General features: G+C 36.5%; 1 non-coding gene across 1 annotated transcript; it reads left to right on the top strand.

The window, feature by feature from the left end:
* The first annotated feature begins 888 nt into the window (after nucleotides 1-888).
* On the top strand, nucleotides 889-1,012 carry LOC127552691 (U6atac minor spliceosomal RNA). The gene has a single exon (XR_007951546.1). It is a non-coding gene; the product is annotated as a U6atac minor spliceosomal RNA (small nuclear RNA).
* Nucleotides 1,013-13,231: the final 12,219 nt, after the last annotated feature.

Raw genomic sequence — 13,231 nt, 5'->3', positions numbered from 1 at the left:
AGATTCAAGTGTTCTGCTTTCTTACCTCCTTCATCTTCCCCTTCCTTATAAAAGCTCTTTTGAGCTTCCCTTATGTGAAATAATGTGCCCCATCCTACCTCATTACCATATTACATTTGTCTCTGTGATTTGTTTTCCCACCCAATTATTGAAGTAAGAATATAGACTACATTTATGGTTCAAAAACTAGGAAATCTATGAACTCTACAGGTGGTTAATAGTTATTGGGCAAACATTACTTTGCTTTCAGCCTAACCTTAAGAGATTAAAAATTGGGAGGTGTATGTCACATTCATCATAAATACAGAGTGAAGTCCCTAACAGAGGGACCCAAGACGCTAAACTGGGAAAAAGAGTCCAAAGAAAATTCTGTCTGGGTGTAGTAGTTATTTAGCAAGAACCCTATTTTTATCTGTAGGACTTTGGGCCTTAGTGTTGCTTTGTTCTAAAGTACACTTTCGACTTGTTTAAGAGCTTTAGAAAGGAAACTTCTTTGAAAGAGAACACATCAATTCCAGACTCTTTTCTAGACTGATTCTGGAGAGGGAGAGAAAAGACTTTGTTAAGCTGATACTTTAACATATTCCTGATTTCCAGCTTGCTTCCCTACAGACTTAGAAGAATTTTCCTTTCTTTGTGATCAGGACCTCTCTTTTGGTTGAGTTGAGAAATCTTGCTCCAAGTAGGAGAATTCACTCTTAAGTATCTTCTGTTATATCAATCTATAGAACTCTGATTTTTGTTTCCTATCTGCTTGAATAAAGGTGTTTACTATTTACTATTTGTCATAATCTTTTGTGTAACTAGCATTTGGTGGGAAAAAGGCAATCTTGTGAGTATAAACTTGGGGTTACTGCTTTCCTTCTCCTTGTGTTGTATAAAAGGAGAGTATTGTATGAAAAGAGAGAATATTAGCACTCCCCTTGATAAGAAAGGAAGAAATCATACTGGTTTTTACAACACAAATATAGTTAAGGATTTATCACCTGCTCTGTGGAATCTAATCATGTTAAAGGGCAGCTAAATGGCAAAATGGATAAAATACCCAGTCTGGAATCAGGAAAATTCATCTTTCTGAGTTCAAATCTGGCCTCAGTCATTTACTAGCTGTGTGTTTCACTTACCCTAGTTTGTTTCAGTTTCCTCATCTATAAAATGAGCTGAAGAAGGAAATGACAAACCATTCCTGTATCTTTGTCAAAGATCCCAAATGGGATCATGAAGAGACAGACATGACCAAAATGACTGAATGACAACAAACAAGGAAAATGGCTTGTACCTTAAAAAATCATTCTGTTGGACTAGCAATATTTAGGGGGACAGATAAGTATAACCTAGTCCAATAGCCCCATCTTTTAGAGTAGAACTAATGGCCCCTTCTTCTCTTCCCTCAGGCAGTAATCAAGGTCTCCCTTGAAGAAGAAAGGTGGGGTTCTAGAGATATTATTAATGCCTTTCTGAGGGCTGAATTTAGACAACCCAGGGGGACATAGGTAATGTACATGGGTGACATACACTCTATACAAATTAAGGAAAGGGGCCATATCATCATCTCTTCTACCTGTCTAATTATATTCCTGACTTTTTCATATGCAGATGTACTGGAAAAAGGCTTTGTTCCATTGGCTTATAAAACATACATGCTTGTTTTTTCCCAAACAACTTATTGAAGGAAGGATTTCTTTTTGTCTCCATATTCCCTAAATATAGTACAATGTTCACAGAAAAATTTCACTATATTCTTGTTAAATGAATGATTCCAAATTGATATATTCCTTGAAAGTAGGAATTTGTATCTCCAGTACCTAGGACAGTACCTGGTATATATATCTATATATAATAGTCACTTAGTAAATGCTTGTTGGTTGGTTGATTGATTGGACTAATTCCAAAAGTGTAGTAGTATACCCATATTCCTACCATCTCTACAACATTTTCCATCCATCTTTTGCATATCCTTGCCTATTTGTAGGGTGAGATGAAAATGTTCTCTTTTATAAGAAATTGAAGTTCAGAAGGAAACAGATCTATAGCTTAAGTGAGTAAGAAATCTAAGAAGTGGCAGATAGAAAGTGGTGAAAATCATTCCTTTTGGAAAGGCCTTTGTGATCAGAATTTCTCATATTGTAGATGCAGAGAAATTATAGTGCTTAGGAAAGACTGATTAGGGGGAAGGTATCTTCCAAGGAGCTCTTGCCAGATACTCTTGCAGAAACCTTAAAGACTCAATGATGAATATTATCCTTTTCTGGGGTTATTGGATCTCAAGGAATCATGATTTCTATGAAACAGGAATAGAAAAATTTTCCAAGAAATTGGAAAATGACTTGTTTTTTCCCAATGGCTCATTCTTTTCCACTTGGCAAGTAAATTGTTCTTCCCTATCCTCCCTATCCCTCACCACCAGTTCAGTATCTCCAGGAGGGAGGATGGGTGACTAATGAGGTCCAAGCCTATTTGATTTCTCTTTAGCTGCCAATTTTCTTCAAAACAATCCATTCTTCCAGGATTTGCTATTGTATATGGGTAATTCTATGCTGGTGGGAGTCCATATAGGAGAGGCTTATGAGTTCATTTGTTAATCAGTTGATTTTTTTATTGTCAAATTCTTCATGATACCATTTAGATTTGGGGGTGGGTTTTTTTTATTTTTGGCAAAGATATTGGAGTGGTTTGTCATTCACATCTCCAGCTCATTTTATAGATGAGAAAACTGAGACAAACAAGGTTAAGTGTCTTGTTCAGGGTCCCATAGCTTATCTGAGATTGGATTTAAATTCTGTCTTCCTGACTGCAGATCTGGCATTCTATTAACTAAACCAACTACCTGCCCTATAAATTCATATGACTTAACTAGAAGGGACCTTAAAGTTTATTAAAGTCAACTGTTCCAGGATTGTAAGGCATAATTCTACCTGGGGTTTGAGAGAATGTCTGATCTCTATAAAAGACAAAAGTCCAGTGTGTACCCATTACTTACTAAATAAAATTTAAATTATTGAATTTTCATATCAGTCCCTTCACATATCCCATGTTCCAGCCAAACTGAACAACTCTCTCTCCCCCCCTCCCTGTTCCTCCCCCCCAATTCTGTGTTCTCTCATTTCCACCTCTGTTCATACCCCTCAAATCTGGCATGAATTTTCCTTTACTTCCTGCCTCTTTCATCTGTTAAATCCCTCCCTTCCTTAAAGGCTCAGCTTTGATTCATCTCCTTCCTCCAGCCTTCCAGGAAGTATACCTTGCTTTTTTCACTACATCCAAAAAGTTCTCTCCCTCCTCAAATTTCTCCTAGCACTTTGCCTTCGACAAAGGCAGACATTACATTGTTTCCTGTTTATTTATAGACTATGTTACATTGTCCCTCTGGTTTGTAAGCTTCTTCTTCTTCTTTTTTTTTTTTTATTATTATAGCTTTTTATTTACAAGATATATGCCTGGGTACTTTTTCAGCATTGACAATTGCAAAACCTTTCGGTCTAACTTTTCCCTTCCTTCCCCCCATCCCCTCCCTGCAATGGCAGGTTGACCAATACATGTTAAATATGTTGAAGTATAAGTTAAATATAATATATTTATACATGTCCAAACAGTTATTTTGCTGTACAAAAAGAGTCGGACTTTGAAATAGTGTACTATTAGCCTATGAAGGAAATCAAAAATGCAGGTGGACAAAAATAGAGGGATTGGCAATGTAGTGGTTCATAGTCAGCTACAGCTGGTTCAGTTCATTACTGCTCTATTGGAACTGATTTGGTTCATCTCATTGCTGAAGATGGCCAGGTCCGTCAGAACTGATCATCATATAGTATTGTTGTTGAAGTGTATAATGCTCATTTCACTCAGCATCTGTTCATATAGGTCTCTCCAAGACTCTCTGAAATCATCCTGCTGGTCATTTCTTACAGAACAAAAATATCCCATAGCATTCATATACCATAATTTGTTCAGCCATTCTCCAATTGATGGGCATCCACTCAGTTTCCAGTTTCTAGCCACTACAAACAGGGCTGCCACAAACATTCTTGCACATACAGGACCCTTTCCCTTCTTTAAAATCTCTTTGGGATATAAGCCCAGTAGTAGGTTTGTAAGCTTCTTAAGATCAGAGTTGTATCTCTAATACCTAGTACATAGTCTGAAACACATTGCTTATTAAGTGGTTTTTTTAATTGAAATTTTAATTGTTAATGATGGCAATCATTGCTATTGTTCAAGGATCCTCTCTCATCCTCCAACAAGCTAGAAAAAAAGCTTGGATTTTATCCTGGAAAAGAAGGTAGTAGTAGAAAACACTGGTTAACTGGTGCCAGCTCTGTTGCTGAGTAGCTGGTAAGGCATCTAGGTAGTGAAGTGGATAGAGATCTGAATTTGAATTCAGTCTCAGATACAAATTTGTGACCTCAGACAAGTTACTTAAACTCTATTTGTCACAGTATTATCATCTGCAAAAAAGGCTGATAATAGAATACACCTTCCCGGGTTGTTGTGAGGCTCATATGAAATGATAATTATAAAGCACTTAGCACAGTGCCTGGTATATGGTAGGAGTTATGTAGGTGTTAGCTATTATTATATTAATTGTGTGATTTGGGGCAAGTCAACATTGAATGTTAGAGCTGGAAGAAGCCCTAGAGCTGGGGCTGGGGCTATTTAGGATAATATTAAAACTCCGAATATCTTAATAACTACATTTCACAACAATTGCTTTCTTTTGTAATCTTGTGTATTTTATTTTTATGCAATTAATAATGTTATTCTGTGAAAAGGTCCATGGACTTTGTCAGCTAACAAAGGGTTCCAAGATATAAAAAAGAGATTAAAAACCCCTGCCCTAGAGTGTTTGGGCTGAAAAATCTTAGGATATAACAACTTAGAACATAAAATGTTAGAGTCATTGTAGAAGGGCCTTTAGAACTTTTTTTAAGTAAGAAAAAATGCAAAGACAAAAAACATAAGATGTTAGAGTTGGAAGGAACCATTTGTGATCATCAGCCCCAATCATTTCATTTTATAGACACTGAGATTCATGATAGATCTCCTTAAGGCCCAGGCAGCATCAGTGACTTGTCCAAGTTCCCACAGTGAGGTAGTGGCAGATCAAGGACAAAGAGTTCAGGTAGCTAGGAACTGCAATGCTTAAAGCTTTGATCCTGAAGGCAGGAAGACTCAAATTTAAAACCTTCCTCAGACACTAGCTGTGTACTCTGGGAAAATGATTTAACCTCTGTTTGCTTCAATTTCCTTGACTATAAAATGGGATAACGATGCCATCTTCTCTTATGGTTATTGTGAGGATCAAATGTGATAAAATTTGTAAAGTATTTAGTGCAGTGCCTCGCACATAGTTAAGTGCTAAATAAATATTATTATTTTTGTTATTGTCATTCAGTCATTCAATTATGTCCAACTCTTCATGTCCCTCGTTGAGATTTTCTTGGCAAGGACTGGAATAATTTGACATTTTCTTCTTCAGCTCATTTTATATCACACAGCTAGTAAGTGTCTTAGACTGGATTTGAATTCATGAAAATGAGTTCATAATTTGAAACCTAGTATTCTGTCTTTACCTACCTGATGTTAAAAAAAAAATCACATGGAATTTAGCCCCCTTTCTGATAAAGTTGTTTGGTAGTTTCAGTTTTGTCCAATTCTTCAACTTCACTGCATTTGGTTTTTGTGTTGTTGTTGTTGTTTTTTTTTTTTTTTGGCAAAAATACAAGAGTAGTTTGCCATTTCCTTCTTCAGCTCATTGTACAGATGAGGAAAATGAAGTAAACATTCTGGGATGACTTAGCCAGGATTCCACAGCTAATGGCAGAGGCCAGTTTTGAGCTCCAGTAGAGAAGTCTACCTGACTCTGGGCTTGTCAGTCTATCTACTGTCCTATTTTTATTATTACCTATTATTATCATTATTACCTTCTTAACTCCCTGTCCAGTGTTTTTTCATGTCTACCACATTTCCACTGCCTTGCTTTTCTAGAGTTTGCCATCAGCTTCTGAATCCTCTGCCTAACAGCTGTCTCCACTTTGTCACATGGGACACAATCTATCAGGTTTCAGCAAGGAAGGATAGTGCCAAGTAAGTAGGGTGTGGGAGTGTGTTCTGGTAGGGCAATGGATGCCTGGGCACATCCTGCAGCCTCCCTCCCCTTCCCCTCTCCTTCTAGCCTGTGATCTGACACTGCCCCAGCTGTTCCCCTGCCTCCCACTCCAACTGCACCTCCATTAGTTAAAAGATAAAAAAAAAAAAGCCATTTGGAAAGGGAGAACCAGTTTCCTTTATGAAAGAGCAGATACTATTAGGACAATGGACTCCAACAGAACTCCAGCTTGGAGTTTCCTTGTCTGTAAACAGAGAATTAGATTAAATGACCTCCAACATTCCTGCTAGTTTTAGCATTCTGCATTTTGTTAGCTTGTTTAGCATTCTGTGTTCCAAGTTCTAACTTCTTGTGGTAGAATGAAAAGAATGCTGATTTTGAAGTCAGAAGAGCTAGTTTTGAGTTCTGGTTTTACACTATCTGACTGCAGGCTTGGAACATTTCTAATCTTAGTTTTTTCACCAATGAAGTTGGGATGATAATCCTTCTGCTACCTAATATTTTATATTAGAAGGCCTCTTCCACTTCTCACATTCAATATCCGAGATTCTTTTCCATCTCAAATGTCTTGTGAGTTCTTCCCAAGAAAGGTGGCTTAGAAACTTTGGACACCGAGGCAGAGGTGCAGGAAATTAAAATTCTGAATGATTTCTTGCAGGTCACAGTTAGAGCTTATCATTAATAATCACTGACTTTTAAAAAGAGCTTTAAGGTTTGTAAAACACCATTATTTCATTTGCTTCTTACAATAGCCTTTTGAAGTGGTTATTATTTTTCCCATTTTTCAGATGAAGAAACTAATTATCAGAGGCCTTTCGTGATACAAATGTGGTGTCCTTTCCACTATACACTGTTGCCAAATTCAAATCCTCTGATTCCTGGTCTTCCATCATCTTCATTACAGGGAGAGTGATTATAGCCTCTTATGGGTCTGTCCACCAAAACCTAACCTTGATTTTTCTTCCTTTTCCTTTCAAGGAAAGGAAGCTTCTTATCACAGATTCTTTGCCAAGCTTGCCAGATTCACAGGCTGAATGGGTGAAGAGGAGCCCCCTGGAGCCATTGCATTCCTCCCTTGGCTCAAGGCCCACCTTCAGCCCCCGTTGAGCTCAGCTCCTGCCCCTGGAGATGCGGCTGGGAGCCGCCACCAAGCTGGTGCCTCCCATCAGCCTCCTGTCATCAGCAGTGGCTCCAGCCAAGCTCCCTGAGGGAGGAGCTGGCGGGGAGATCTGTGAACAAGTCCTTAATCAGGGAGGATCCTCCTGCCTAGCCCTGGGAAGATAAGAAGGAAGTATCAGCTGAACATACACAGAACAAAAGAAAGTTTTCCTGGACAACTGAAGATAGTATAGTGGAATGGATAAGGCACTGGCCTTGGTAGTATGACTCTATCACTTGGTAATCTCAGACAACCTCATGAGCGTTTGTGAGCTCCAGTGTTCTCTCATCTGTCAAGCTTAAGTCAGAGGCTATTGTGAGGAAAGGGCTTTGTAATAAGAATACTAATAAATACTTCTAATCTGTAAAATGGGATGATAATTATAATACCTACCCCCCAGGTTATTGTGAAGATCAAATGAAATGATATATATATAAAATGGTTAATACAATGTCTGACCTATACTTAGCAAGCACTAAATGGTAGCTGTAATTGTCTTCATTATTATTAATTTATATATCATTTTAGGATTTGTATGTTATTTAATTTATTGTTTTGTTAGTTATCTAAATTTATGAAAGTGATGGAAGTCCAAAGTACTTCACAACAATTTATCTCTGAGCTTTGCAACAGCCCCAGGAGACTGTTCTATTATAACCCCCATTTTACAGATAAGGAAATTGAGGCAGAGAAAAGTTAAATGAATTCTTCAGGGTCATGTAGTCAGCAAGCATCTGAGTCAGGATTTGAACTCATCCTCCTGACTCTGGTTCAGAATTTTTACCTAAGTGCACCACCTCAGATGCTGCTATGTTGTCATCCTTAAAGTGCTATGAAATTATGAATCATTATTGTAATCTCCAGTGGAGATTCATTTTAAGTTGGTCACCTTATCATAGAATCATAGGATTTTGGAGTAAGAAGTTATTTTAGAGATCATCTACTTCAAATCTCTCATTTTATAGAATTTGATGCTGAGGTCCTGAGAAGGAAAATGACTTATCATAGGTTTTTCAGGTAATGGAGCTGAGATTTGAAACCATATTCCCTAACTCTATAGTCAACAACATACTCATTTGCAAATATGACAACCTACTGGCATTTAATCAACTTCATTCTCTACTTCCAAATACAATGTCTTTCCTTTAGGAAGAGTGGCAAAAAAAAAAAAAAGATGTTAGAGTACTTCCACATTTCTCCCATTCCTATCCACCCACCATTCAAAAAAGGGATAATCCGTTTTTCTTCATCATCTCTTCATCATCATATCAAATGGGATATGCTTCACTTCAGGATGGCTTTATACAATATATGAAGATAAAACTATGCTCTCCTCCTCTGGGGTCCCAGCACCATGTGGCTTGAGGGCTGCCTTTCTTAAGTCTCCTGGAAGGCAGCATGTAACTCTATTAATTATCCAGCCAGAAGAGTACAATGCTAGAGTTTCCCATCAGGTGGTGTGCTACTTGAGCCATCAGGCCAGTCTTTTTTGTTGTTCTGGAGCTTGGCTCAGATAGTCCTTGCTTTCAGATGCTGCTTAATCTGTAACCATTCAGGCTGTTCCTCTTCCTGTCAAAGCCATAACATCACCACAGTGAAGGCACTAAGTAGTTTGGATTATTATCTGCTGGGTCCAAAATTAATCTAAGGAATGAACTGTAATTTTGCTGGAAATATTAAAATATGAAATCCATTGTTTATTCCTAGCTTGTAAGCATCAGACTTATTTGTATTCCTTTCTTATATTCATTTTTTTTGTATTCACAAATTCAAAGATCACATACTCTGATCAAATAGTTTATTGTAAATGGAATAAAGCAAAAAAAAAATCCCAAAATTGTGTGTTCATTTATGAAGGTTTCTATCTCCAACCATCTTCTAAAACCCCTTATGGTTGCCCCTCCCAGATCTCTGGGTAAGGTTAGGGGCCATCCTGACTATAGCCAACCATGGATTCATTGTGAAGTAGGAGAAAGCGCATCCATTCCTTGTCTCAGTCTCATGGGTAAGAAATTAGTAGAATCTGTTTCTATTAGTTCACTAGTTCAATAGCTAGCAACCTACCTCTCTGAGTCTTTACCTCCAGGCTGGGCTAGTTTTCAGTTACCTTGTTGTCATTTTGCTATGTCTACTGATTATGTGATCTCTGCATCTCTATTCTTTGGCAACTGGCCACTTGCTGGTTTCTCTCATGGAAGCCTGAAGTGGCAAGGCCATTTACTAAGAACATAACAATAGCTAGCATTCCTATAGCACTAATCAATTTGCAACACATTCTACAAATATTACCTAGTTTTATTCTCCCAGCGGTCCTGGAATGGGAGATACTTGCTGTTGTTATCCCTATTTTATGGATGAGGAAGCTGAGGTAGAAGGTGCTTAAGTGACTTGTCCAGTATCACACAGATATTAGCTGAAGATGTATTTGAACTCATGTCTTTGTGACTCTAGGGGCCATGCTCCATCCATTGGACCACTTAGCTGCCTGTATTTTGAAGAAATACAGAAAGTAAATAATGGACATTGAAGCATCAAGGTCGAGTGTTTCTCTCTGTTGCATGACTCCCTGCCCCATGGTACTCTCAGGATAGGACGGCTTCTGCTATCCTCTTTCTGATCTAGAGAGAGAGAGAGAATTGGAGCAATTTTACTTTTGGTGGAGTGTCACATAAATTTTGCTGTTTGTGTCCTGTGCACACTAGGATTCTTAAAGAAATATAAAAGATGATAAAGAGACATTGGCAATAGGAAATTTTTACTGTGCAAAAAAGACAAACTAGGAAGTGCTACACTTTATGAAAGTCAAGTTGTCATATTCTGCTGAGTGGAGCTGTTGGAAATCATGGAATCTAAGCTACTGGGGTTACTCCAGATTTATATTTTCTAATCTCAACTGGACCCTCACTGCAGCAAGCAATACTCCTACTCCTCTCTAATTGCTTCTCTACTCCATTCTCCACTCTCTAGGCTAATCCAAACCTTCTCTCCTTTAGCCTCCTCATAGCTAAGGAACCTGCTTCATACTTTAGTGAGAAAATAGACACCATTTATCACTCCCTCTCTTCCCCTTCCCTGCATCTCAAAATTCCTTATCATCATCCCTCACTCTCTCCTCCCTTAACTCCAGTCTGATTGTTAGTTCAAAGGATATAAAAACTGGGTCATTTTTCTTGCAGAATTTTTAAGTGATATCTAAACTAAATGGGTCATTCTAAATCTTTTCCTACAGCCATTCAACATTTCCTCTCTTTGTTTTTAATCTCTTTTAAGCAAAGAGAAGGATTTTCAAAAATCTGAAAAGAAGCCAATCAAGTATCTTTTGCATCCATAATTTGGAAAAGAATGGTTTTTTTTGTTTTTTTTGTTTTTTTTGGTCATCAGCCACTTTGCATGATGTGAGGCAAAAAACCCATAAAATTATTTTAATTTCCATTCCTCTTAATATTGATAAGTTAAAGCATGTTGTTAAATGGCCATTTATATTTTGCAATTCTTCTGGAGACTATGTTGTTTTGATGTTATAATATTGTAGCCATTTACAAATTGAAACATATTTTGATATAATTCATTTTCATATCATTTTAATTCTGAATATATCTCTCCTTCTCCCTCAGTACAAGTCATTTCTTAACAAAGGATAAAAGGCAAGAAATAAAACAAAGGTTTGATAAAACTAATCAACACATCAACTAAACTTATAGTGTGTATAGTATTCCACCCTCAGAAATGCTCACTTTGATAAAGAAAGGAAGGAGGAAAGTACATTTTTGGAATATTTCTCCTTGGTCAAGCTTGGTTTCATTAAGATTGTATAGCATTAATTTTTGGTATTTTGTTCTTTCCATATACATATATTTTAGTCTCTGTGTTTTTCTGATTATATTTTATTTTGCATTAGTTGATATGTCTTCTCATACTCTTCTGAGTCATTCATATTAGTTTTTTTTTTTTTAAAGCATAGTAATATTCTATTCTATTCCAGAGATATTGTAGTCTAGTGAATAGAAATTGGACGTGGGGTCCATAAGATCTGGGGTCATATCCTACACGAGACACTTATTAGCTTTGTGACTCTGGACAAATAACTTAACCCTGTATGCTTTAGTTTCCTTATCTCTAAAATGAAATGGAGGGGAAAAACGTTGGCAAATCATTCTAGTATCTATGTTAGGAAAATCACAAACGGGATAAAAATTAGGTGGATACAACTGAAACAACTTAACAACAACTTAAGAACCTCTCAGGTGCCTTCTAGCTTTAAATTCATGATCTTAGGGTCTATGCATGTACTATGTTATATTTAGTCTTGCTCTTTTTGTTGAGCATCTATTCTGCTGCCATTAAAAAAGTACCTTTATGTGAATTTGGTATTTGTGGAATGTTTCTTTCTGTTTTGCTTCTATGGACCAATACGGACATTTTAGCCACTTTCTTAGTATTATTTCAAATTGCTTTTCAGAATGGTTGGAACAATTCATACCTCTAACAAAAGTGTTTTAGAGTTGTTGCCTTTCCATAATCTCTCCAACAACAACTGTTTCCATATTTTATCATTTCTTCCTACTTGCTAGATATGAGGCGAAATCTCAGAGTTGTTTTGATTTTTTTCTCTTCTTAATAGCAATTTGAAGCAATTTTTCATGTTGTTTATAGTTTACATACACACACACACATACATATTTACTTAACTGTCTGTCCACGTTTTTTGACTATTTATCTATTGAGGAATAGTGCTTAGTCTCATATATATGCATTAGTCAACAATGTATCTTGAATTTCAAGCCTTTATTGGAGATATTTGATGTAAAGATATTTTCCCAACTAGCAACTTCTTATGTTACTTGCACTGATTTTGTTCAAACAAAAACCTTTAAATTTCATTTAATCAAAATTATCTAATAATTCTTGTGGTCATTTGTATTCAGGGATGTGCTGGAATCAACTAGGTTTGACTTTTGAGAGCTGAGCTGATATATTATTTTCAGTGTGAACATTTTCACTTCAAAAATTAACAAATGCTATAAATTGAAAGATAATTTTGTTCATTGCCTAGATTTAAGAAAGCATTGGAGAAAATGTGAATAAAAGAGATTAAACTTATTTGCTAGGTAGATAGATATCAATGTATATACATATACATATATACATACACACATAGCTGTGTATATGTATATATGTGTGTGTATATGTATCTTTATCTATCCAGATATATATATACTTTCCTATTATCCCAATCAAATTAGATTCCCTTTCTATTTCCCCCATCTGCTCTGGTCTCTCTACTTCTGTTCTTTTACTCACACTAACTTCCCTCCACATTCCAATATGTTGAAATGCTTCTCTTACATTTATGTAAATGCTTTAAAGTTTGCAAAGCACATTATATATGTTATCCCCTTTCATCCAGCAACCATTTCAAGTAGTTAGGTGCTATTATTGTCTTCAATTTACAGATAAGCTTTCGTTTCAAGGCTAGAAGAAATTAAATCATTTGCCCAGAATCACATAGTTACTGTGTCCAGGGCAAGATTTGAACTCAGGTCTTCCTGATTCCAAGTCCAAATTATCAACTGTATCATCTAGTGGCCAATCCAAATGCCAGATATTTAATTTTTTTATTTAAATTTTTTTTCCTAATGCCAGATATTAAAGTTACTTGAAATTCCATTCCTTTTATTAGATAGTATGGTCGCTGGGGGCAGAGATGATGCTTTATTTATGTCTTATGTCCCCATCTTTAAAAAATTTTGATAGTATTTTATTTTTTTCCAATTACATGTAAAGACAACTTTCAGCATTAATTTTTGAAAGATTTTTGAGTTCCAAATTTTTCTCCGTCCCTCCCTCCCTCCTCTCCCTGTTCTCCAAGATGGATATGACTTATATATGTACAATCATGTAAAAGCATACTTCCACATTACTCATGTTGTGAAAGAAGAAACAGAACAAAAGGAAAAAGAGAACAC

The sequence above is a fragment of the Antechinus flavipes genome, chromosome 2 (genome assembly GCF_016432865.1).
Source record: "Antechinus flavipes isolate AdamAnt ecotype Samford, QLD, Australia chromosome 2, AdamAnt_v2, whole genome shotgun sequence".
NCBI classification, from domain to species: domain Eukaryota; kingdom Metazoa; phylum Chordata; class Mammalia; order Dasyuromorphia; family Dasyuridae; genus Antechinus; species Antechinus flavipes.
The sequence above is the reverse complement of the archived record's forward strand: the minus strand, read 5'-3'. Positions and strand labels throughout refer to the sequence as shown.